The 23,367-nt window shown below is 35.1% G+C and overlaps 1 pseudogene across 1 annotated transcript in view; it reads left to right on the forward strand.

Moving 5' to 3' along the window:
* LOC310891706 (adhesion G-protein coupled receptor V1-like) overlaps positions 1–23,367 on the forward strand; it is a 72,941-nt pseudogene that overhangs the window by 47,346 nt on the left and 2,228 nt on the right. Inside the window, exons 27-44 of the transcript in view lie at positions 735–950; positions 2,149–2,393; positions 2,588–2,769; positions 3,513–4,327; positions 5,753–5,962; positions 10,187–10,317; positions 10,576–10,675; positions 11,669–11,848; positions 13,407–13,570; positions 14,134–14,227; positions 16,238–16,316; positions 16,806–16,944; positions 17,449–17,590; positions 18,077–18,339; positions 19,927–20,102; positions 20,944–21,068; positions 21,925–22,091; positions 22,177–22,320. The product of the transcript in view is annotated as an adhesion G-protein coupled receptor V1-like (transcript). The remainder of the gene's footprint in view (positions 1–734; positions 951–2,148; positions 2,394–2,587; positions 2,770–3,512; positions 4,328–5,752; positions 5,963–10,186; positions 10,318–10,575; positions 10,676–11,668; positions 11,849–13,406; positions 13,571–14,133; positions 14,228–16,237; positions 16,317–16,805; positions 16,945–17,448; positions 17,591–18,076; positions 18,340–19,926; positions 20,103–20,943; positions 21,069–21,924; positions 22,092–22,176; positions 22,321–23,367) is intronic.

Below are 23,367 nucleotides of genomic sequence, written 5' to 3' on the forward strand. Positions count from 1 at the left end.
AGAAAACTAAGGAAAGGAATTGGCTGTTTGTTTCCCTGGTGGCCACTCACTTTCTCAAAAAAATAAAATAAAATAAAAAATCCTGTAGTAGTATATATAGCTAGTACTTAGTCCTTTGTACATATTTCAACCTACCATACATGGCTTATTTGAGTTTCTTGGAGGGAAATTGAGAGCTGGTGACTCCTCTGTGAAACAGACAAATGTTAAGCACAATTCAAGAAGACTTTTACTTTGCAAATGAAAGGTAAAGCTCTCAGGTGATCCCTGAAAAGCTCCACGAGGGAAGGAGTGACCTTATGTCCTTTAGTAAAATCTCCTTTGAAAAAGGTACTTCTGTTTCATTTTATCTCTTGGAAAGCCAGACAACTATCAGAAATCAAATATAGAAATGTCACAGTTGTGTGATCTTCTCAATGGAAGATAATAATGGACCTTTTGTAATTGCTTCTTGGACTGACAGTGTAAACTCTGTTTTGGCCAAGATGAGATTTATTTTCATCCATCCAGATATCTAAAAGGCACTAGGAAATAAACAATTGTATTTTCTGGGTATGAAGATAAAGAAAAAAAAAACACAAAAAAACACACCAACATATGAACACAAGGGAATGCAAAAAGAACAGATAAATATTAGTGCTGATAAACATTAGTGATGTTTCATAATGAACCAGAATGCCTTAATATTCTTCTGTGTTTTGATTGTTTTGTTATTTTTTCATGTACAAATCTAGGTGAGGACTACAGTGTAGCCTCATCAGATGTTGTCTTACTAGAAGGAGAAACAAGTAAAGCTGTGCCAATTTATATAATTAATGATATCAATCCTGAAGTTGAGGAGTCCTTTTATGTTCAGCTGCTGAATCAAACGACAGGAGGAGCCTTGCTTGGATCTTTGACGAGGGCAGTCATAACCATTGAGGCTTCTGATGACCCGTTTGGATCCTTTGGTAAATGAGTCTTATTTGCATATTTTCTCTTGTCCAGTAGCAATCTGCTGATTTGTGGGTGAGTTATTACTGGGCAATGGAATAAAAATTTTCAGAATACAAAAAGGGAAGTCTGGATGAACACAGTAAAGGACAAAATAAGATAAACTAAATTAAAACGTGTAAGTAAGGGCAAATGGTGCCCTTATATAGCGAAATTGAAGCATTCAGTCAACTTATATATCAAGATTTTGTGAGACGAAGGTGGATTTTGGAGTCTCCTAATGGGGATGGATTTTAATTTAATTTGTATTTTTTTATCTATTCTAAATGTTGCATTTCTGCAATAGCTTGAAGCTTAAGTTTACATGCCAAAACCTGTTTAGATAGTGCAGTGTCATTGTTTTACAAAATAATCAGGCAAAGCAGGTTTAAATATCTGGGGAAATTGGAAAGTACAAATATGACTTAAATTGCATTCTTGTATGTTCTGGTTGTTAGTTATTGTAGTTTTTCTTCTTTCTATCATTATCAGCAAAATGGATTGTGGACACTTTCCAAAAATAGTTTCATTACACAGGTTTTGAGAAAAAAATGGTAATTTCAAAAATTTAATGACATTTTAGAAATTTATCTTTTCTATTTATTTTTTCTATTTCAGTATTTCTGGTGTATGTTTTCCAGCCATTTTATTTGACTTACTCTTTCTCCCTTTAGTACCCTACTTTATTTCAGTTATTCCATTTTATCAGCAAAATGTAAAGGAAATTGACAAAAGTAAATAATTCCACATGGATAATTCATTAACTTCATTCTTAACAACTAAAGATTTTATACAAGAAAGACTTATATTTGAAACAATTTAGATGGAATATGTTGACACATTTTTTCCATACGTGACATAAAAAATGATAAAAAATTTCCTCACTGGGAAAAATTACCTTCTGACCGTCTTCTAAAAACTTAGATCATGGCTAGCCTTGAACAATGGATACGTTGGAATAAACTCTTGGGTGGGGGCTGAATTTTCATGCCAATTTTATTTGCAGATAAAATGATACTGAAAGTTCAATTTGAAGTTTAAACCTGATTAACATTTTTTTAATTGTGCAAATGAATGCAATCAAGTGAAATAAAATATATAATTCAGTAACTAGGATGGTGTTTTTATTTTAAATATTACTGTTAATGAAATACACCTCTTTGTGCTGCACTTCAGTGTTCCAGATGACCGAATTTACTGTGGAGGAGCCTGAATCTGGATCAGTACCCATAAATCTGCCAGTAATCCGCAATGCTGGGACACTTGGTAACGTTACTGTTGAGTGGGTTGCTACCATTGGTGGACACCCTGCTGATGAGGACTTGCAGGTTGCCTCAGGCAATATTACTTTTGCCCCTGGGGAAGCCTTTCAGATGCTACTATTGGAAATCCTGGCTGATGATGTTCCAGAAATAGAAGAAGTAAGTCAAGCACTTACATCTTCCTTGAAGATGGTATTAATTTTGACTTGTTCTAGAAATATGTATGATGGAAAACAAGAAATGTTCCGGCAGGAAGGTGCTATAATTTCATGTTATACTTTGCTTGTAATTATTGTTAGAAAAACCACAAATTGTCTAGCTGCATTACTTCTTTTTCTTTTCTTCTCTTTGAGATTGTCCGTGTAGAATTAACTCAGGCCTCCAATGGTGGTGCTATTGGGTTAGATGGCGTGGCAAGTATTATAATACCTGCCAATGATAATCCTTATGGCACAGTTTTCTTTCATCAATCCTTATATCGAGTTCAGGAGCCACTAGAAAGAAATTTGCTGGCAAACATAACAGTCAGGCGAAGGTTTGTATAATGTTTGCTTTATTTGTAATTACTATTTATTCTTCACTTTTGTTTCCACTATAATGTCAAATTTCATGCTCCTCTCATAAAAATATGTGCATCAATTCTTTGATCTGCCATCTCAATGTATTTTCATTTCAAACACATTGTTTTTGAAGTAGATGTCTGTGTATTACATAAATTACTTAAACGTAGTATACATTGAAATGCACAATGTAAACTCAGCGTACACAGTGTACTATTCATTTTGTCCGTTTAATCATCAAATCGTTTAAACCTGCATGGTAGCCTGTTCCTGTGATTTGAACAGGAGGACAAAATGGCCAGCCCTTACAGGATGAAAATAAGAGAAGGAAAACAGGTTTTATGCATGTGATCCTAGAGGAAGGATGATAAGTCTGGGTGTCACCGGCTTTTTCTTCCTTGCAAGTAAGGAGAGCTGCCAAGTCCTGAAGAAGACTAAGTTAACTCCTAGAACCAAATGTTTACAAATATGCATTCTTAACAGACTACTACCTAAGCTATAAATAATCAAACTTGCTATCCACAAAAAAATAAGATAACTCAGTTATTCTGGTACTAGTTTCAAAGGGAATGCATTTTGATGTGTTATTTGGAATTTTTCAGCAATTCAGAAAGGGTCAGTTGATTTTGTTCACTTCTATTATTAACCCAGAAACATGTAGAATATTAGACATCCTTTGTCAACTAACAGAACTTTATTTTATTATAATGTCTTTTAGTGAGGGAAGATTTGGTCAGCTGCAGATTTTCTACAGCACTTCTGAGACTGACGTTGTAGCTCTTGCTGTGGAGCAAGGTCAGGATATCCTGGCCTACTACGAGCCTCCTGTACAAGGAATTCCTGACAAACCATCCAAGACCAGAGTGAATGTGTCAGCAGCAAGTGACCCTGTGTATTCCTGTGCAGCTCAGTGCCTAAAAGAACAAGCATGTTCAGCCTTTACATTTTCCAGTGCCTCAGGGATTCCTCTCTGCCTTTGGCTGACGTCAGATATCAGCCCATTAACTAACAACACTTCAGGGTTCCGGACCTACAAGAAAAACGTTACCAGTGCATTCGCCCTCTTCAGCACACAAGCCATCGCTGGCAGTGATTATGAACCTGTTACAAGACAGTGGGCCATAATGCAGGAAGGGGAAGAGTTTGCAAATCTAACAGTTACCATACTGCCTGACAGCCTGCCAGAACTGGATGAGAGATTCACTATAACCCTTTTGAAAGCAGAACTGATGAACGTCTCAGCCAGCTCAAAAAACCAACCAACCATAGGACAGCCAAATACCTCCACAGTTATCATAATGATGAATGGAGACGCATTTGGAGTGTTTAAGATCTACAGTGTAAGTCCCAATGCAACAGAGAAAGGTCTGTATGTTGAAGTAGAGGAACGTCCTCAGACCAACGTGCAGCTAATGATACACAGAACAGAAGGCAGCCTGGGACAAGTGACAGTGGAATGGCGTGTCATTGGTGGGACTGCTACTCCAAACTTGGATTTTATAGGTGTCGGTGAGACTCTGGTGTTTGCTGAAGGTGAGACAAGCTCTCGTTTTGGCTTCTGTTTTGTAAAACTAAGAAAAAGAAAAAAGAACGTGACAAGTACACGATACTGTGGATGTTTTGACAACTGATATCTTCTTCTTAGGCTAAATTTTCCTGAATGCTAAGGATACACGTGCAAAAGAGTATGGTTGTTCATTAGCATGTAGCATTATCTTGCAGAACACACACAGTGGTAGCAAAGCACAATGAAATATCTAAGCACAATAAATACCTAAGGGTTTTTATTAAAGAAATATTGCAGTATAAATATTGCACTATAAAGATTTCCTTTACCACATAAGTAAGGATTAATAAAGTCGAAGATAGTTGTTACAGCAAGGATAATGGAAATGAGAATCAGGCCTAAGTGGTCTTTTGTTAGCCCTCGGTCACTACAGTACTAATTTTTCATGACATCTCTTTAAATTCTGAGATCATATTGTAACACAACAAAACATATTTAAACGTAACATAACAGAACATATTTAAAAGAATTGCAAACAGGACAAACAAGTCCCTCTCAGACATTACTTAAGTACCATGCAGCATGCTGTATTTTATGCTGTATTTTATTTTTTCAAAGTCTGAGTTAATCGAACTGATATTTTGAAAGCAATTTCCAGGTGCGTAGTAAAGATTCTAGTGTGCTAGCTTGATAAATCATCTGAATAGTAAGGCATGGCTGCTGGCAATGATTGTGAGGCTGACATGTAATTACATTACCAGTTATAAGTTTAGTAAAAACTGATTTTGAAGTATTTTGAAAGACAATCTAGCAGGAAATACATATGTATTCTGTAAATTGATATTCTAATGATCATAAAACACAGCTGGGTTATGCACACGCACTGAACAACAGGATTGTGTTGTAAATTTTAATGGATATATAGCGACTAGAGATTAACGGTGTTTGCTGCTTACATTATTATTCTTTGATAGTCCCAAAGGCAAGGAACTAACAAAATGTCATCCCATTTCAATGCATTCCCTGGCTCAGTAAATGTACTCATATTGAATGTACACCCTTGTGTAAATGGTTCATCGGAGAGCTTAGCACCTGGCAATTTATTTTTTTTTCAAGAATGATATTCCCCTTTTCTAAGTTAAATTTTAAAGTCATAGAATTTGTAATGAAAATAAAGAATTCTAGGCACTCCGAAATAATTCCTATATAATTAATTTCTACATAGTATATTTAATGATGTGATCGTTTTATTGGCTTAATGTGACTGATCAATAGTAATTAGATAAAATTTCATAATGACATTCACTGACTTCCAGAAAGGTAAATAAGTTTGTTTCATGCAATTTTAATATATTTTATGTATTTAATTATTTTCAAAATGAGATGATTGAGTCTTTTTACAAGGTGGTTTCCAAGTGGACACACGGTTGTATACGTTCTTCTCCTTGTAGGTGAAACAAAGATGATGGTCACGCTGCCCATTATAGATGATCCAGAGCCAGAGGATGATGAAAGTATTGAAATCAGCCTGGTCCATACTGAAGGAGGGAGTCGAATTTTGCCCAGTTTTGACACTGTCACAGTGATTATTCTGGCAAGTGACAATGTGGCAGGAATTATAAGCTTCCATACAGCCTCAAGATCTGTTATTGGTTGTGAAGGTGTGTTCTTTGTGTTGACCACGCTCAAATTTTAATGCCAGTTTCCATCTTTGTGCTTTCAGTTGATAATGACTCACAATGATTGTGTTTCACTGTTCAGAGAACACCAGCAAGAAGTGAATATCCACATACCTGACATGTACTTTGAACTCTTGCAAGCATTCATAGAATCACAGAATGCTTAAGGTTGGAAGGGGCCTCTGGAGGTCATCTGGTCCTTTCCCCCTCAAGCAGGGCCACCTAGAGCAGGTTGCTCAGGACCATGTCCAGGCTTTTGAGTATCTCCAAGGAGGGAGACCCCACAATCTCTCTGGGCAACCTGTGCCAGTGCTCCCACACAGCACAAAAGTGCTGTCTGATATTCAGAGGGAACCTCTTGTGCTCCAGTTTGTGCCCGCTGCCTCTTGTCCTGTCCCTGGGCACCACTGACACGAGCCTGGCTCTGTCCTGTTCCACCCTCCCTTCAGGTATTGAAGGACACTGATGAGATCCCCCTGAGCCTCCCCTTCTCCAGGCTGAGCAGTCTCAGCTCTCACAGCCTCTCTTCCCTTCCCTTGATCACCTCGGTGTCCCTCTGTTGGAGTCTTCCCAGTACGTTTAGGTCTGTCTTGCACTGGGGAGCCCAGAGCTGGACCCAGTGCTCCAGGTGCAGCCTCACCAGTGCAGAGTAGAGGGGAAGGATAGCTCTCTCAGCCTGCTAGGGATACTTGGCCTAATTCAGCCCAGAATGCCATCAGCCTTCTTAGTAACAAGGCATGTTGCTGGCTCCTGCCCAGTGCAGTGTCCAGCAGGACCCCAAGCCCTTTCTGTCAAGCTGCTCTCCATCAGGGTGCACGCCCTGGTGCCTGGGGCTGCTCCCCGCCAGGGGCAGGACTCTGCCCTTCTCTTTGTTGGCCTGCACGAGGCTCCTGCCAGCCCACTTCATGACTGCCAACATACACACACCTAATAGTCATAAGCAAATCAGATCTATCAGCGACTTACAAAGAATTTAAAATATTCTAGAAAACATTCCTGCAGAAACACTAGGGTAACATCTTCCCTTTGTCTGTCCCATGAACCTGATGTTTTTTTATGGCAGATGATTTGGGAAGTAGCAATTATAAGAGAAAGCAAACATTTGAGAAAGAACAATAATAATTTGGTATGTACTAAACATTTCTACTATTGTTTTAAAGAATACACGGCATGTTTCATCTACAGTTTGATGCAGTTTTGCATAGGATGATAATAGTACTGGTGGTGATTGCTTTAGGTGGCCTTTGATGGAATCTCAGTGTATTGCAGTATCACGTTTCTCTGATGTTTGAACTGATGGGCAGGGAAAGTTCACAAAACAGGAACTTGTCCCCTAATGTGTGCACTACATTTTCTGTTTGAAGAAAAATGGCTTTCTCAACCAAAGGTTTTTTGTTTTGTTTTCCCAACATGAAAGGGCATCATAACCTTTGGTTTTTTATCTAGGTATGGTTTGTGTTAATTCTGTGCCAAGCCAGATGTGATATGATTAGCTAAGAAGAGCTGTTAATGAGCACAAGGAATTAATACAAACTGTCTCAGTCCCAAAGTCCCTGAATACTTTCAACTGGTTAAATGTTATTCATAGCATGCTACCAAATGCTGGCTGCTTGAAACTGAAGTACTTGGCTATAGTTCTATTATTATATATAGTTATTATTATATTATTTTTCCAGGTTGTGAAAAGAAATAGTTCATTGCCTTCCAGCCAGAAACAAAACAAGTGAACTAAGTGTCTTTGATTAAAAAAAAAAGAGAGAGAAAAAGGGAGAAATAGAGAAAGAGCAAAAGAGCTAAGGCATTTAGATTATTTTAGTTTGTCAAAATATTTTTTTCATTCGAAAGCAAAATTTACCAGACATAAATCCAAATATCATTACTTTTACAGTTATTGTGTTATTGAAAATTTTCTGTTAAGTGAATACATTTTGTTTTCACAATGTGCATGCTATTTTTTACCTTATTGAGGATAAGTGTAGTATTTTTTATTGGACAGGGGTCTGCGACAGTTGTGTAACTGTATTACAAGAAAATGCACTGCAGTAGCTTAAAGTAATGAGGAAGAGGAGAGCGGCTGATGCTCCCTTCTTCACAGCGATAAATACCCACCTCTTTGTTTCTCTATGTAAGAGATGCATCACTTATTAAGTCACAATGTAGAAATGTAAAAGTATGGATAAGGATTAAATATTAAAAAAAATATTGAATTTAGCCTAATAACACTTTCAATCTTCAGAAATCAATTAGTGTTCATATTAGCATTTCTTCTGGATAGGAATACCAAAAAAATCTTGGTAAAGCTGGTAGGAAACATGGATCAGTAAATAACTACTTGGAATCTGTAATAATGACTTCAAGTTTCTTCTCAGTGTTTGGATTATAGTGGAACAGCTTTCTATATCATAAAGCATTTTTCCCAGTCTTCAATGAAAATTCATTATAACTTATAGAGATATATTGAAATAAGCTTTGCCTTATTTGTGTGTGTGTGTGTTTTCCCAATGGTACTAAACCATTGAAACCACTTTTCTTTTAAATCTTTATTTCTTTGTAATGGATATGCAAAATTCTCAAATAGAACATAGTGGATTGCAGTGCAGTGTTAAACACTGTAATGATTTAGCCTCAGAGGAACCTGTAAATTGGGAGTCTACCATCCAGATATTTGACTGTAGAAGTGGAATCCTTGTGATATCAATAAATTTTGAATTCCTTAATTTTCTTAGAAGCAACATGGACCAACTTAAGCCAAAGATGTCGACATCAATGTTGACATCTCTGAGACTTAACTGAAGTTTGAAATGTTGGGGCTGAATAGCACATTTATGTATTTGAAAATGGGTGTAAACAGTTTTTGTATTACTTCTTTACAATATTAAATTTTATTTAAGTATATTAAGGGCTCTTGAAGTTAAGAATTCCTTTCTCTTTCATTGGTAGCCAATATACATGCATATCTCTGACTCTTCCTTACAAAAAATAAATGTAACTAGAAAATTTTCAGATTTTTCTTGCCAGTTTTAGCTGTACAATGCTGTACAATTCTGTAAGGTAATACAGTAGAATAGCAAGACAGCATCCTAAGTTGCTGCTCTCTAAATTGCATAATCAAAGGGACTAGTTGGGCAGCATAATGTTATTATAACATTATCTTATGTTTTGTTAATTCTTCAATAAGCAAAAGAAATCTCATGTATTGTTTTCAAAAATCTCAGAATTGTAGATTTCTGCATATTTCATGTCTCTGAAAGCCAATGCAGGACAAAATGTGCTGTTGAACTTAAATTCTGTGGACCTGAAAAATGCATATGAAATATGAATGCCATGTACCTACCTATTATAAATAACCATCTGTCCTCTATTGTGAATGTTTTGCAAAATATTGCCTACTGATCTATTCCATGTTGATATAACATGCTAATTTCACATGTCCACATTTAAAATATTTAATGGAAATTTTGTGAAAAACTTGTGAATATAAAACAATTTCCACATTTTACAAAGCCTACTAAGAGGTCTACTCTTTTTAATTAAAGTGCCTTTGGGGTTAAATGTTATAAATGTGCAAAATACCATAGTATTTGCTTCCTTTATATGCACATTGTCCAGCAATACTGATTACCTCTGAGATTATAAGAAATTATTAACATTTTCTGAATGTTTTGTTTTCTAACAGTGACCATATTTGTAAGTTCGAACTCACATAAACGGAACTTACAGATAATTATAAGCATTTTTTTCTGCATGCATTGAATAAAGTCACAAGACAGTGCAAATGTTCAGATAATGTGTATTCTTTCCAGGGAACTGTTGTAGAAAACTACTATTATTGTTGGTACATACAGTAGTTACTGTTTTGTACAGTTTACAGACTTGTATTGCTCTAATGTTTGCGCATGTTTTCATGAACATTCCCTTTCTAAGTTATTCATCTATACCAAGTTCCCTCATATGTTCATAATTATTTCCAAGTGTGAACTAAAAACAGAAGAAAAAAACCTAGAAGAGTTTAAGTTTAGGTTTTTCTTTTCAGCATTAAAAGTGAATGTGGTATATAACTACTGTGAAATTCAAACTGACAAAAATAGCAATATCTTTCAGGAAAAATACTTTAACTGTGTGATGCATGTTTTTGACCTCTCATTTTTATAACCAACATGTAGAAGAGGAGACCCTGAAACACTGCATCTTGTCCTTTATTCCTAGGAGAACAATTACAATTCCACATCGTAAGAACTCCTCCAGGACTGGGAAATGTTACTGTTGAGTGGAAGATAGTAGGACATAATGTAAAACAAAATTTTGCAAACTATTCTGGAATACTTTTTTTTCCTGAGGTAAGTCCATAAACAGTGATGTTGGCTACAGGAAAATAGTGTGATTAGAACTGATCTGAGAAAAAGTGTGCCTTTTCAACAGTCCTTCTTTCTTGGTTTGATTATTTAATTTCTCACTTTTTGACTTACAAACTGGAGGGAGCTTACAATTCTTGATACTTAACTCTTCTTAAAGAAATTGTTCAAAATACTTGTCATTATGATATCACTTGTGTTTTATAAAATAATGGCTAATCAATTTACCCTTAAAACAAATAGGGGACGTTGAATACAACATTGTATGTTGATCTGCTGGATGACCATATTCCTGAAGAAAAAGAAGAATACCAAGTCATCCTATACAACATCAAAACAGAAGGTAATGCAGAACTATAGCCAGCTACATCTTAAAAATACCATTTAATAATATAATATTTTTAATTTTATTATTTCATTTTGGAGGTATAGGACTGAGCAAACTGCAGCTGGTGCAAAGTACGCAAAGTTCATTAACATTTTATTGAAATAGGCTTGGTCCTTATGTATGTATATATAAATCCCACCGTGTCTCCACAAATACACTTAAATGGTTTTCAATCCTGATTTAACTCTGCCTATTTAATTCAATGGTTGTTTCTTCCCTTAATCTTAATGCAAACTGAGTTTACTAATATGTCATGGATAGAGTTGCCATGAAACATGCAGATATTTTTATCTTTTTAAACAATCTTGTCAAGCTGCAGACTTACTGATCTGTCCCTGAATTCAAGGTGGTCAGAATATTTTATTCTTGCCATTAAAATTATAGTGAGAAAAGAAGCCTTAAACTGCATCCGTTCTGAAATACCTTTTTTCAAACTGAAATTAATGTCCAAACACCAAACTAACTTGACATGGATTGTGTTGCTGCGAGGTGCCTTATCAACTTCCGAGAGTCACTGTGGCCCAACGGGATGAGCAAAATTATTCATCAAAGCAATAGTTGGAAAACATATCAGTTTATTGATGTAATGATTGTGAAGTGGAATATAGTTTTAAGCTTTTGGAGGTACTTCCTGGGAAAATGGTTTATTTCCTTTTAAAATATAGGGAAGTTGATATTTGGCACTGGCCTGTTAAGTTTTCTTATTTTTTAATACATTTTTGTGACTTTGTACTTGGTATGCATAAAATTTCTGTTTCTATTTGTTATAGAATGTAAGTATATATATGTGTGTAGGTCCCACACCATCCACATACTTCAGTGAGCTTTGGTTTCGTGGTATTTGCATGGCTACTGAACGTTATTTAAATGTAATATTAACAATAATGTAAGACAAAAATATTAGTTGCATAACACTTCATTCACTGCAGTCCACTGATTCTCTTGCAGGAGTTTCTTCTACAGGTGCTGCTGTTTTGGATAGTCAAGGATATGAAGCTGTTCTAACAGTAGAAGCTAGTGATGAACCACATGGAATTTTGAATTTTGCTTCCACATCCAGGGTGGTTTTAATCCCAGAAGAAAACAAAACAATTCAGCTTTTTATTAACAGAGAATTTGGATCTCTAGGTCTGTATAACAACTCCAAGAGAAAGGAAGTTTTGTTTTGCTTATCATTAGGCAAATAAAAGCCATGATAATGAAAGTTTGGAAAAATCTTTGTTACAGTTGGTATTTTTTTCAGAACTTCTAAGCTTCTTTCTGCAGACTTGGAAACTAAATATTACTTATTACTAGAGTCATAATCCTCATTAATACAGCAAGGGATCTGAAAGCTGTAACAATCAGGTGGCTATTAAGGTTACCATATTTTTGTCTAATGAGTCTGTCTCAAAGCATTAGTCTCTTCAGAAAAAATAAAAAACATGAGAAAAGTGACATGTACACACATCCCACATATTTTTTCTCTGAATTTCAGGAAGTCAGCACCTTAGGAATGTCACATGGAAAAAGTTGTGTCCAGACCATTGAATTCAATTTATGTCTCCTCTGACAATTTCTGATTCCTCTTTGAATCAATTTATCCATTAACATCCTTTAAACTATATAGTATTCAATTCTACAATACAATAGTGTGCTTCATGAAAAAAAAAAATGAATCTTGTGTTTGTTGCCTGAAAATAGCAACTTATGTTGTGAGAAAACATGTATAATAATTTCCTATTTGCCTTTTTGGACTATATTTACACCTCGGTGATAATCTGGCTGTTTCTTTTGCCATACTTGTTTTGAAATGAAGTAACATTTACAGTGCTTTTCAAGATCTGGAGACACCAGAGAGTTTTAGAGACATTTTAATGACACTATTTTTCCATTTATTTTTTAATACCAGTCCATACTCTAGTGTACTCTTTGAACACTATTCAGTAAACTAATGTTTTAAGATAATTGTTCATAGTAAGTGCAAGATCTCTCACTGAATTAAAATAAGCATCGTTACTTATTTATTAATTAGGACTCTTTTATCTCTTACATTTTATTTCATATAGAGCAGCTTTTAATTTCATCTATCATTTTATTTCAGGTTCATACTCCTTATGTTTGCCACTTGACTTACCCTACCAGATTAGCGAGAGGTGGCTTTATTCTCAAAACTATAATGTATAACTTTTCTGCTTGGTAATATTTATCCATGTGTCCCCTAATTTTGTTCTCTATTGAAGTTTGTCAATCTACCCAGGAAAGTATCTAGATTTATTAATCTGTGTTTCCCAGCACTGTCTTTAGAGCCTTTCTTAGATATCTGTCATTCCCAAAAAGTGTCCTTGTTGCAAAAACTCATATTAATGGTACATGAGATGTCCCAGTTAGTCTTTCAGCAATTTCATATTTATGGTCCACAGAACTTCAAATTTCTGGATGCATTTGGACCCAATGATTTTTGAGTCCTATGCAGACAGACAAGTCAGCAAAGGTCAAATTGAAGGCATATTGATAACGGTAACAAAGGTACACTAGCTCCAATGTACTTTGGATAACTCTTTTAATCCTTCTGTTTTGCAGTTAGTCTTTTTATTTTGTGGATGAGAATTTGATCTCTTGTCTTTATCCATTCCAGTGAACATTATATAAGAACTGAAAAACAATTTTTTTTTTCTTTTTTTTTTTCTCCTCACAAATTAAACAGGTACTATCAATGTTACTTATGCCACAGTTACAGGATTGCTCACTGTAAGTAATCAGACAGAAGAGACTGTGGCTGAACCAGGAGCTGATTATGTACCTGCTTCTGGCTCACTGATTTTAGAAGAAGGAGAAACATCAGTTGCCATAAATATTACTATTCTAGAGGTAACCTCTAAACCCTTTAATTCTGTACTTTTCTGTATGATTTCAAAAGGGTAATATTTTGGGAACTAAAGCTTGCAGCCATTATTTGAAGCCCTGTGTTATATTTCACTGTCATTTAGAAAGATGGTTTCAATCTTAATATTAAAATCACAAGGGATCAAATAGTCACAGAAAGCAGCTCTACCTCTGTCTAAAGGTAATAAAGTTGTCTCATTAAAACTTTACCAACTATCTAGTAGTATTTAGAACAGTGTGCTTCATGGCTGGCTACAGGCTCATACTTTTTCATTGCTGGAGATACATGCCTCTAAAATCGGTCAGTAATTTATTTGCAAGAATAGTTTAGCGTCACCACAGGATCTTTTTCATGATATATAATGTCTTACTTAATTCTTCCACGATAATCAGTTTCAGACCCAATAAAATTATTTCAGGAAAACAGAAAAATGAATTCTAGTGTCACAGTAATATTAGAGACTTGTTGTGTGATCCTTTTTGGTGACTTCTGTGGAAGTTTCTTAAAGGACAATGAGAAGAGGATGTACTGTATTTGTGTTTTGCAGGATGATATACCAGAGGTGCAAGAATTCTTCTTGGTTAATTTAACTTCAGTGGAACTCATCATGAACCATTCAACGTCATCCCCACCTAAGCTAGGTAAAAACATCTTATAGCAAATTATTTTTACTTTTCCTTTTTAATGGTTTATATTATATTACCTTGGGAGATTACCATTATTCCTCTTACTTACCAACTATGCTGAGATGAGACATGGTTATTTAGAAGAAACATCATAGAATATGAAATAGATTTATTATTACACTTAATCTCTTGCTTTTTAAACTCTGGGAAAATTTAAATTAATTTTCGTAGAGGAGTTAGTAATTATCAGTTGGAAAGGACAATTATTTGAAAAGTTTATTGGTGATTTTTTCATCTGATTTTCATTTACAAACTACAAAATGGAAAAAAAAAGTAAAAAAAAAACTTTATGTGGCTACTCTGCTCACTCTTTTAAAAAAGTCTGTTTTTATTCTTTTATCACTTTTAGGAAACATATTTTATGGTTTTCCTACTCTTGCAATGATCTTTATTATTTGCTTAGTCTGCTTCTCATTTTGCTTCTTCAGAATTCAGTAGAATAGTAGTCATTAGCTTTAAGAACTGTTGGATTATCCTGTGGTACTAAAGACTAGTTATATAATGTCAGACATCTTCTTTGACTCTTTTCCCTTTTCTTTGCATGCTTATAGAAGTGACTGAGTTAATTCGTTACAGATTGAAAGGTAACTTGCAAGACTCATTGCTGATTTGTGAATAGTTGAGTCTAAAATATGAAAGGAGTAGCATATAAGAATGAAAGATTCATCCAAACTAAACAGTGTTGTATAGTCTCACTTTCTCTTTGGCTGTCTCCTTGAACCATGACCATTTAACACTGATGTGACACTGCATTGGGTCAGCTTTACTTACAATGAGAAAATAATAGTTTTAAGTCATAAGGAAAAAATGTGTTCACATAACATGTCAGTGAATTCTTCTGGTAGAAGAAATAGCCTGACTCAAATACGTGTGTCCGCGTGTGTGTCTGTGAGCAAACTCTTACAGATCCTGGGTGAACAGATCTGACTTCAGGGTGACATGAGAAAATGCAGGAGTGAAGCAGAAATGTCTCTAATTGCCATTACTCCCTCAGGATTTGTAAACCTCAGTAACACTTCTGTTGTCTGTGTAGAGCTATTGCTCATCGTCATCTCTACCTCATAGTGACAGGCTTAGATTCATGGCAATAATCTTCTACTTTTGTTCAGTTTTATCTGAATTGATGGAAAAATGTATATGGATCTAAACATAATATACTTATGGCAGACTCGGTGAAGTCAATTTGGTTTTAGAAAGTAAGTTGAAGTTTATAAAAAGTAAACAAGTTAAGGTAGTTGTGTGGTGCGGTTGTCTGAAAAACAACAACCTATTTTCTGAGAAGTATTAAGTTTTGACTGTAAAGTTCTGGTCTCTGAAGTTAGTAGACTTTTCTGACATTAACCTATTATTTGGTGTTTTTCACACTGCAGTGTATTCAATTACGATTTCAGGCTAATTGTAAATACCTGTATGTCTTTATGGAGCAGTAGAATATTACAGTATGTGAACACCCCACAAATAAATTAATAGTTGTGTATTTGTAGTGAAATCTGAGGTGTGCCATTAGAATGTATGATGAGGCACTGAAGCACAAATAGAAGATGAAATGCTGAATCATTTATTATTCTTCCTCATTGTCTTTCTCATACTCAGAATGGCAAATGCAAAATATTGAATGTCATTGTAATAAACACTTATAGTGAAGACAAATTAAGATTCCATCGCAAATCTAGACTTTATTATTTTCTAATGTTTTATGTGCTGTTTAACTTTCTACATTTTCCTTAGTCTTTTTTTTTTTTATGCATTATTAAATATTACAGTGCTAATTCAAGACGCATTATTGCACTTCTAGTAGTAAGGACTCTTTCCAGTTATCTTGCCCACTCCCATTTTCTCCTACACATTTTTTGTAAAGACACTGTAATATTAGTACCGATTGAATAAATGCTTCTGTGATTCTTGAAAATCAAGAAAATTGATTTTATTGTTCTTTAATTTTTGTCTTTCTGTTTTGCCTTTTAGATGTGGAAGGTTTAGCTTCTCAAATTGTTATCGATGCTAATGATGGTGTAAGAGGAGTAATTGAATGGGAAGGTACCAAGTAAGTCTCATCTTCCTTGAAGAACTTACTGTGCCAATTAGTGATTGGTGTTGCCCATTTTCTTTCTAAAAGTAAAACTCCTGTTAAAAATAGGGCCATGTCTTTGAGATGGTAAAGTAATCATTCAATTCAGCTGAACTAGAAAGTGGGATTCCCACACTGAAAACAAAAATTCACTATTCATCTAATCAGAATTCTTTTACTTATTACTACTTTCACTGTTGTCCTTTTATATCACCAATTTGCCTAACCTCCCCAGCCTGCATCAACTCTTCCAGCCTCACCATTCATGTAAGCAAAAAACAAAACAAAACAAAACAAAAACCTCGTGTTACTTAATTCAATTTAGATAAGAGAAAAAAGGTAAAAAGGATGCGTTAGAGAACTATAATGTAGGGAATAATTCAGAGTGAAAATGTAATAAAAATGTACTATCTTTTTCAAAAGAACATAATCAGTGAACATTGAGAATTATTCTTTTTATTTTAGTTTTGAAGTTAGTGAATCTCATGGGAATCTGACAGTAATGGCTTACCGAAACAGAGGATCATATGGCAATGTGTCTGTATTTTTTTATGCCCAAAATTTGGAGGCCCAGCTGGGTTTGGATTTTAATGTAACCTCAAGGGTAAGAAGCAACTCTAAATCTAGTACTTTTTATTCTTTCAGCTTCCGTAAAAGAATATCTTCTTGATTATTCTGCAGAATGATCAGTAGTGATGCTAGATGTTTCAGCTTGTTTCAGTTGCTTTGGTAATCTAAATAGAATGAAATAAAAATATTCTTATTCTTACTATTTATTTCTTTTTTAAAAATATATTTTTTAATATAAAGCAAAATGTAAACTTTCAAACATCGATTTCAAATTTAATTTTGATTAGACATACAAACATTTTCATAGACTATTTTTGCAACAGGACTTTCAAAATAAATTATTCTTTCTTGTCCTCATTCTGTAATGTGCTGAACCTTTATATTTCTGATTCAATCAGTTTATAAGGAACAGAGAATATGGCTCTTCCTATGCTTTCCCTTCCTTCCTATTTCACAGAATTCTGTTTACCGTAGTCAAAAATTTCTGTGTGATATTAACTGATGTAAGTATTCGGTGCTTTATGTGTTTCAACGCTAGACTCTTTTTTTTGCTGATGGAGAAAGGCATAAATCTGTTGATGTCATGATTTTTGATGATGAGATTCCTGAAGGTGATGAGAAGTTCCAGTTAATTTTAACAAATCCATCTCTGGGGCTGGAATTAGGGGAGAACACAACAGGTAAAACTTAGTTTTAATGTTCCATTTCTTTAGAATTCTGTGGCACACATTTTAATTCCACTTTTCTGAATAATCATATTTCAGAAAGCACCATTGTCCTGCTATGGTGAATCTTTATACTCCTTTGGAAGGTTCTGAAACATCCCTGTGAAATCTGTGCAATTAAAAAGTTTATATGTAAAGCAATGAATCAGAAAGCACGAAGATGAGTTTTTCAATGTGTACTACCTCACTGAACTGAGGTCTTTTTAGAGAGTTCATAATCCTTTTCTAGGAGAGACTATATTCTTCCTGTCTAGAGATCTTCCTAGTTAAAGTGAAATGCCTTCCCATTCTCTTCAGGTAATGTCATGGACACATAAGCATTATATACACACTAAAGGAAGAATGTATTTGTGTTTATGTTATGTATTATGTTACTATATATGTATATTTATATTTTACTACGTTAACCAAAGAATATTTTCATTATTTCTTTTTCAAAAGCTACAATTACTATACTTGCCAATGATGATGGCCATGGAGTTTTGTCATTCAATAACAGCAATCACTTCTTTCTGAGAGAGCAAACATCTATCCATTTGATGGAAAGTGTTGCAGTATTGAATATTATCAGAGAACCACCTCAGGGAATATTTGGCACTGTGACTGTTCAGTATCTTGTAAGTGAGATTAATTCTTCAGAGGCAACAATGGATTTGACCCCTTCTCAAGGATATATTGTGCTCGAAGAGGGAGTCAGGTTCAAGGTAATATGCTAGTTATTACCAGAGAAGTCTAGGAAGCTTTTTTTTTGGAAATATTGGAAAGATTTCAGAAATGTCTGTGCTTTATCTTCTGTTTATTTTTTCTACTTCTTTCATTCATAAAGTGAATTGAGTCATGAGCTGTGACTGATTTCCTGTTATTATCTGATGTGGAAGTGTGTGAAAATTAAATGGGCTCATCTTTAGGTGTTTCTTAGTTTGTAAGGGTTGAGGTAAATTGAAAACAGTACACTATAGATAACGTTCATGTGTGCTTTGGAACAGTTCTTTTTATGTAGTCAATCTATAGCTGAAATGCAAACTTACTTTAAATTAAAGTGATAATTTGCAAGCCTAATAGTTAAGATCAAAGTAAAAATCCCATTCTGTAATTTAACATTTTAGTTAGTCTGAACTAAACAGAATGTGCTGCAACAAATACAAAAAGTAGAACAGTTGTCTGTCTTAGGATTGGAAAATAACTTAAGTATTAAGCTCACTGCCTCTATACTGTCCTCACAAGAATGTCAGCTACAAAATGAACTAGCTTAAGTTTGTGAATCCTGACTCTTCTAAGGTTTAATCACAATTCGATTTATTTATTTTTGCCAGTAAAGCTGGTGAAGCTAGTGTTAGCATATTACAGGCAATAGGATAGAAACTGAGACAAACTTTTCTTGGAAACACTGGTTTTCAATTTCTGGCCTTTAGATGCATTTGGAATCACAATGCAGCAGATCTATAAGAAGTTGGAGCCTTCTTAATATAGTTGGTAAATATGGTTTATTGTGGAAATGAACAGAAATATAAAACATTGTAAATTTTGTATTATTTCCAAATGCATCATCACTAACTTTTTATTTTGTACAGCAAGGCTATGCGTACCTATGAAATTTTTTGCTTGTTTGAGTAGTGTGAAGGATGACAGTGAGCCCCAAATGAAAGTGAAGCACTTAGCTTTCTCTAGATTGCTCTTTGCTAGTTTGAGATTGCCTTTAGAAGACCTGATCTTCATCCACAGTGGTGTAGGAGAGGGAAAGAAGCATCGAGAGGAAAGAGTATTTCAAATCTCTCACTATTCTTGCTTTTTTTTTTTCCTTTTCCTTTTCTTTCTTGACAGCACCAGTAGTGAGATTACCCTGTTTCCCTGAAGATAGCTTAGCTGCCAACTAAAATAAATTAAAACCAACTTAACTGATTACACTTATAGCTGTGTTGTGAGTATAAACTACCCAAAAATGTATGGAATAAATAGAGAACAAAAGTATGAAATTAGGATCAAAAACTTCAGAGGATCATAGGATGAGAAAAGAAAGAAAAGAGAACAACAACAACGAAAAGTGAATATGCTCATCTTAGTGTTGCACCAATGGAGGCCACTAGATGGATGGCTTTAGAACCTCAGTCTGAACTCAGTCTGAGCTTGCCTCAATTCTGTCCTCTCCAGCTTCATGAGCTGCTCTTCTCCTGCTATGCTATCCAAAGCCTTATAGTGAAATAAATTTAAAAAAAAGGTAGCACATTCTGATAGAGCTGTGTCATCATCTGTTATCATGTCTCAATAACATTGTATGCTTGTTTTGTTATCAGACGCTGCATATTTCTGCGGTACTAGATGAAGAACCAGAAATGGATGAGCACTTCATTGTCACCCTGTTCAATCCAACTGGAGGAGCCAGACTAGGCACGAGAGTGGAAACTATGATTACAATATTACAAAACCAGGCTCCACTAGGGCTTTTCAGCATCTATACAGTTGGAAATAGGTACTTTACACTGATCAGTAAAAAGGAGATAGTTGCTCATACTCCAAAGAGATAATATTTCTCTACAATTTTGTTTTTGATGGATCGCATTAAAGAAATTCAGCAACCCAATTTGTAAATCTGTAACTTTGAAAGGTATTGTGAAATACTATTACTGCTAAACAAAAGAGTAGAAAAATGCATAAAAAGGACTATTCATAATCCAAAATTTCAATTTATTTATTATTATTTTTCTTTATAAACTAATACTTCACTAGTGCCTACATATTCCACTGATAGTATTCCATGTTAAAAGTTCCAAACCTCATATCAGTGTCCAGGAAGTCATACGTTTTATAATTTACTTTCATTTTTAAACCTGTAAAAAATATACTTTCACTGAAGGCTGTTTTTCAGAAGCAAGTGACACATATGGACTGCCATTTTTAAAAACCATTCAGCTGAAACCATACAGATTAAATAAATTTACTATTTAAATAAAAAATGTATGTATGCTATTTTATTAATACATTGATATTTAGAGTTAATAATTTATATTAATATTTAATAATAATATTATCTAAACATTTATTACGTGAATTTAATATACTTAAATTTCAGTCTGTTTAAAGATTTTGTTGAATTGCCTATGATTTTGCATGATTGTAGTAAGGATCATTGGGAAACCCTAATTAATGTAGCTACCAGTCCATCAGATACTGAAACCTGTTATTAATATTTTCTTTTTATTTCTGTTGTATATTCTGCATCTGGAATTGTACAGTAAAAATCTTATTTTTATTACAGCAATGAATATACTATAAAATAATTTTTTCCTTATTTTTATGATTCTCACATTTAGGACAAATTTCATCATAATTGAAGAAGCCAACACTACAGCTTATTTGAAAGTTTCACGGAGTAATGGGCTTAACGTTTCTGTGAGCGTTGAGTGGGAGACATCATCAGATACTGCATTTGGCATCAGTACGTTCACTTTACAGAGAATGTCCACTGCTTTTGTAGAAGTGGAGATAGTAAGAGAGTAGCCAAGCATACAGGAGATGTAGCTTGGGAATGTAAATTCAAGTATTCAGACACAATTCAGTTAATATTTTCCTATGTAAGATTTAGTAGATAAAATACTTTAGCTGCTTAAGAATCACCTTGTCATCAGCCACTTCTGCCAGTTTCAGTAATCTCTATTTCTGTCTTTGCTGCTAATATGAACATTATTGTCACTAGCCATTTATTTATTTATTTATTTGTGTGTGTGTAATAAAATTTGTTCCGTACTACTTGTAACTCAGGATCTTTCTAACACAGTATAAATGACATGTGACATGCAAGAGTCTAGCTCCTGGAGTTTAGTTCTGACAAGACGGTGCTTAGGGACCGTCTTGGAATAAAAACATGAACATGTTGTAAATGGGGAACAAAACATGAACATTTTGTAATTTGTCTTTTTTTTTTTTTCTTTACTACTTGCTATCTAGCTAATTCTCTTGTTAGCTAAATTCCAAGATCAATTATTATGAGTCAGACTCAAATTGCCTATATGTCTTCCATGTGCAGTTGTAATGAATGAAAAATACATTTACTGCTTAACTCTCATTATATCCTTAGCATTGTAACATTTCTATGTATTTATATACACTTATAACAAATACTAAGACACAACTTCATCATTTCTCATACTAGGTCTGGCTTTGGGAGGTAAATAATGGGAATGGGGTTAGAAAAGATCTCAAGAGTAATATAATAGTAAATAGTGTTTTTATTTTATTTTATTTTATTTTATTTTATTTTATTTTATTTTATTTTATTTTTTACTATATTGCAGGGGGTGGTATCAGTGTCCTATCTGTCTTGCAAAGTTTTGTGGAAGAATCAGCATCTGGTTGGTGTTTCTTTACCTCAAGAGAAATCCTGTACGGTGTTCTGTTGCGTATGCCTCCAGCTTTGTTTTCTACTGTCTACCAGTGGAAAGGAGTATTTGTTCCTGTTGAGGTAAATGTTTGTTTTTGAACACCAGACATGCTAGTTAATAAGGAATTTAAGTCACAATCTTACTTTTTTTTTATTCTTCTTGCAGAATTTCAGTATGTGGAATCCTACAAGTTGTGTGTCTTTCCAAATTGGAGCCTCTTCCTACCTTGTGGTTACTCATGGAGGAGCCACACAGGGAGCTTCTAACAACAGTGTGTATGCATTCATGGCTGGACACAGATTGTTGTGGGTAAATCGATTTTAATTTTAAAATCTTAAAATAGTATGGGTTGGCAAGGACCAAGGGAGGTCCTCCAGTCTGGCCATGTTTTAGAAAAAAGCACTCTGTGTGACAAGAGTTAGTTTTGTGTCCTAAAATACTACATAACTTCAGTGATGTAAGTTTGTCATAGTTAGTTGTTTACATTGTTTGTATTTTTTATATATTTACATTTGAGGGTGCAGGGAGGATTACCTGGGAATCACAGAATCACAGAATTGTCTAGGTAGGAAGAGACCTCCAAAATCACCTAGTCCAACCTCTGACCTAACATTAACAAGTCCTTCACTAAACCATATCACTAAGCTGAACATCTAAACGTCTCTTAAAGACCTCCAGGGATGGTGACTCAACCACTTCCCTGGGCAGCCCATTCCAATGCCTAACAACCCTTTCGGTAAAGAAGTTTTTCCTAACATCCAACCTAAACCTCCCCTGGCGCAACTTTAGCCCATTCCCCCTTGTCCTGTCACCAGGCACGTGGGAGAACAGACCAACCCCCACCTCTCTACAGCCTCCTTTAAGGTACCTGTAGAGTGCGATAAGGTCGCCCCTGAGCCTCCTCTTCTCCAGGCTGAACAACCCCAGCTCCCTCAGCCGCTCCTCATAAGACTTGTTCTCCAGACCCCTCACCAGCTTCGTTGCCTTTCTCTGGACTCGCTCGAGCACGTCCATGTCCTTCCTGTAGCAAGGGGCCCAAAGCTGAACACAGTACTCGAGGTGCGGCCTCACCAGAGCCGAGTACAGGGGCACAATCACTTCCCTAGCCCTGCTGGCCACGCTGCTTCTTATACAGGCCAGGATGCTGTTGGCCTTCTTGGCCACCTGGGCACACTGCTGGCTCATATTCAGCCGACTATCAACCAATACTCCCAGGTCCCTCTCGGCCAGGCAGCTTTCCAACCACTCATCTCCCAGCCTGTAGCTCTGCTTGGAAGTGGGGGAAGAAATTCTCAAGCAATCAAGTCATAGAACATTTTCTGGAAAATGTATGATAAGTTATGTTAATTCTGTAAA

This window comes from Anser anser, assembly GCF_964211835.1.
Source record: "Anser anser genome assembly, contig: HAP1_SCAFFOLD_197, whole genome shotgun sequence".
Lineage (NCBI taxonomy): Eukaryota > Metazoa > Chordata > Aves > Anseriformes > Anatidae > Anser > Anser anser.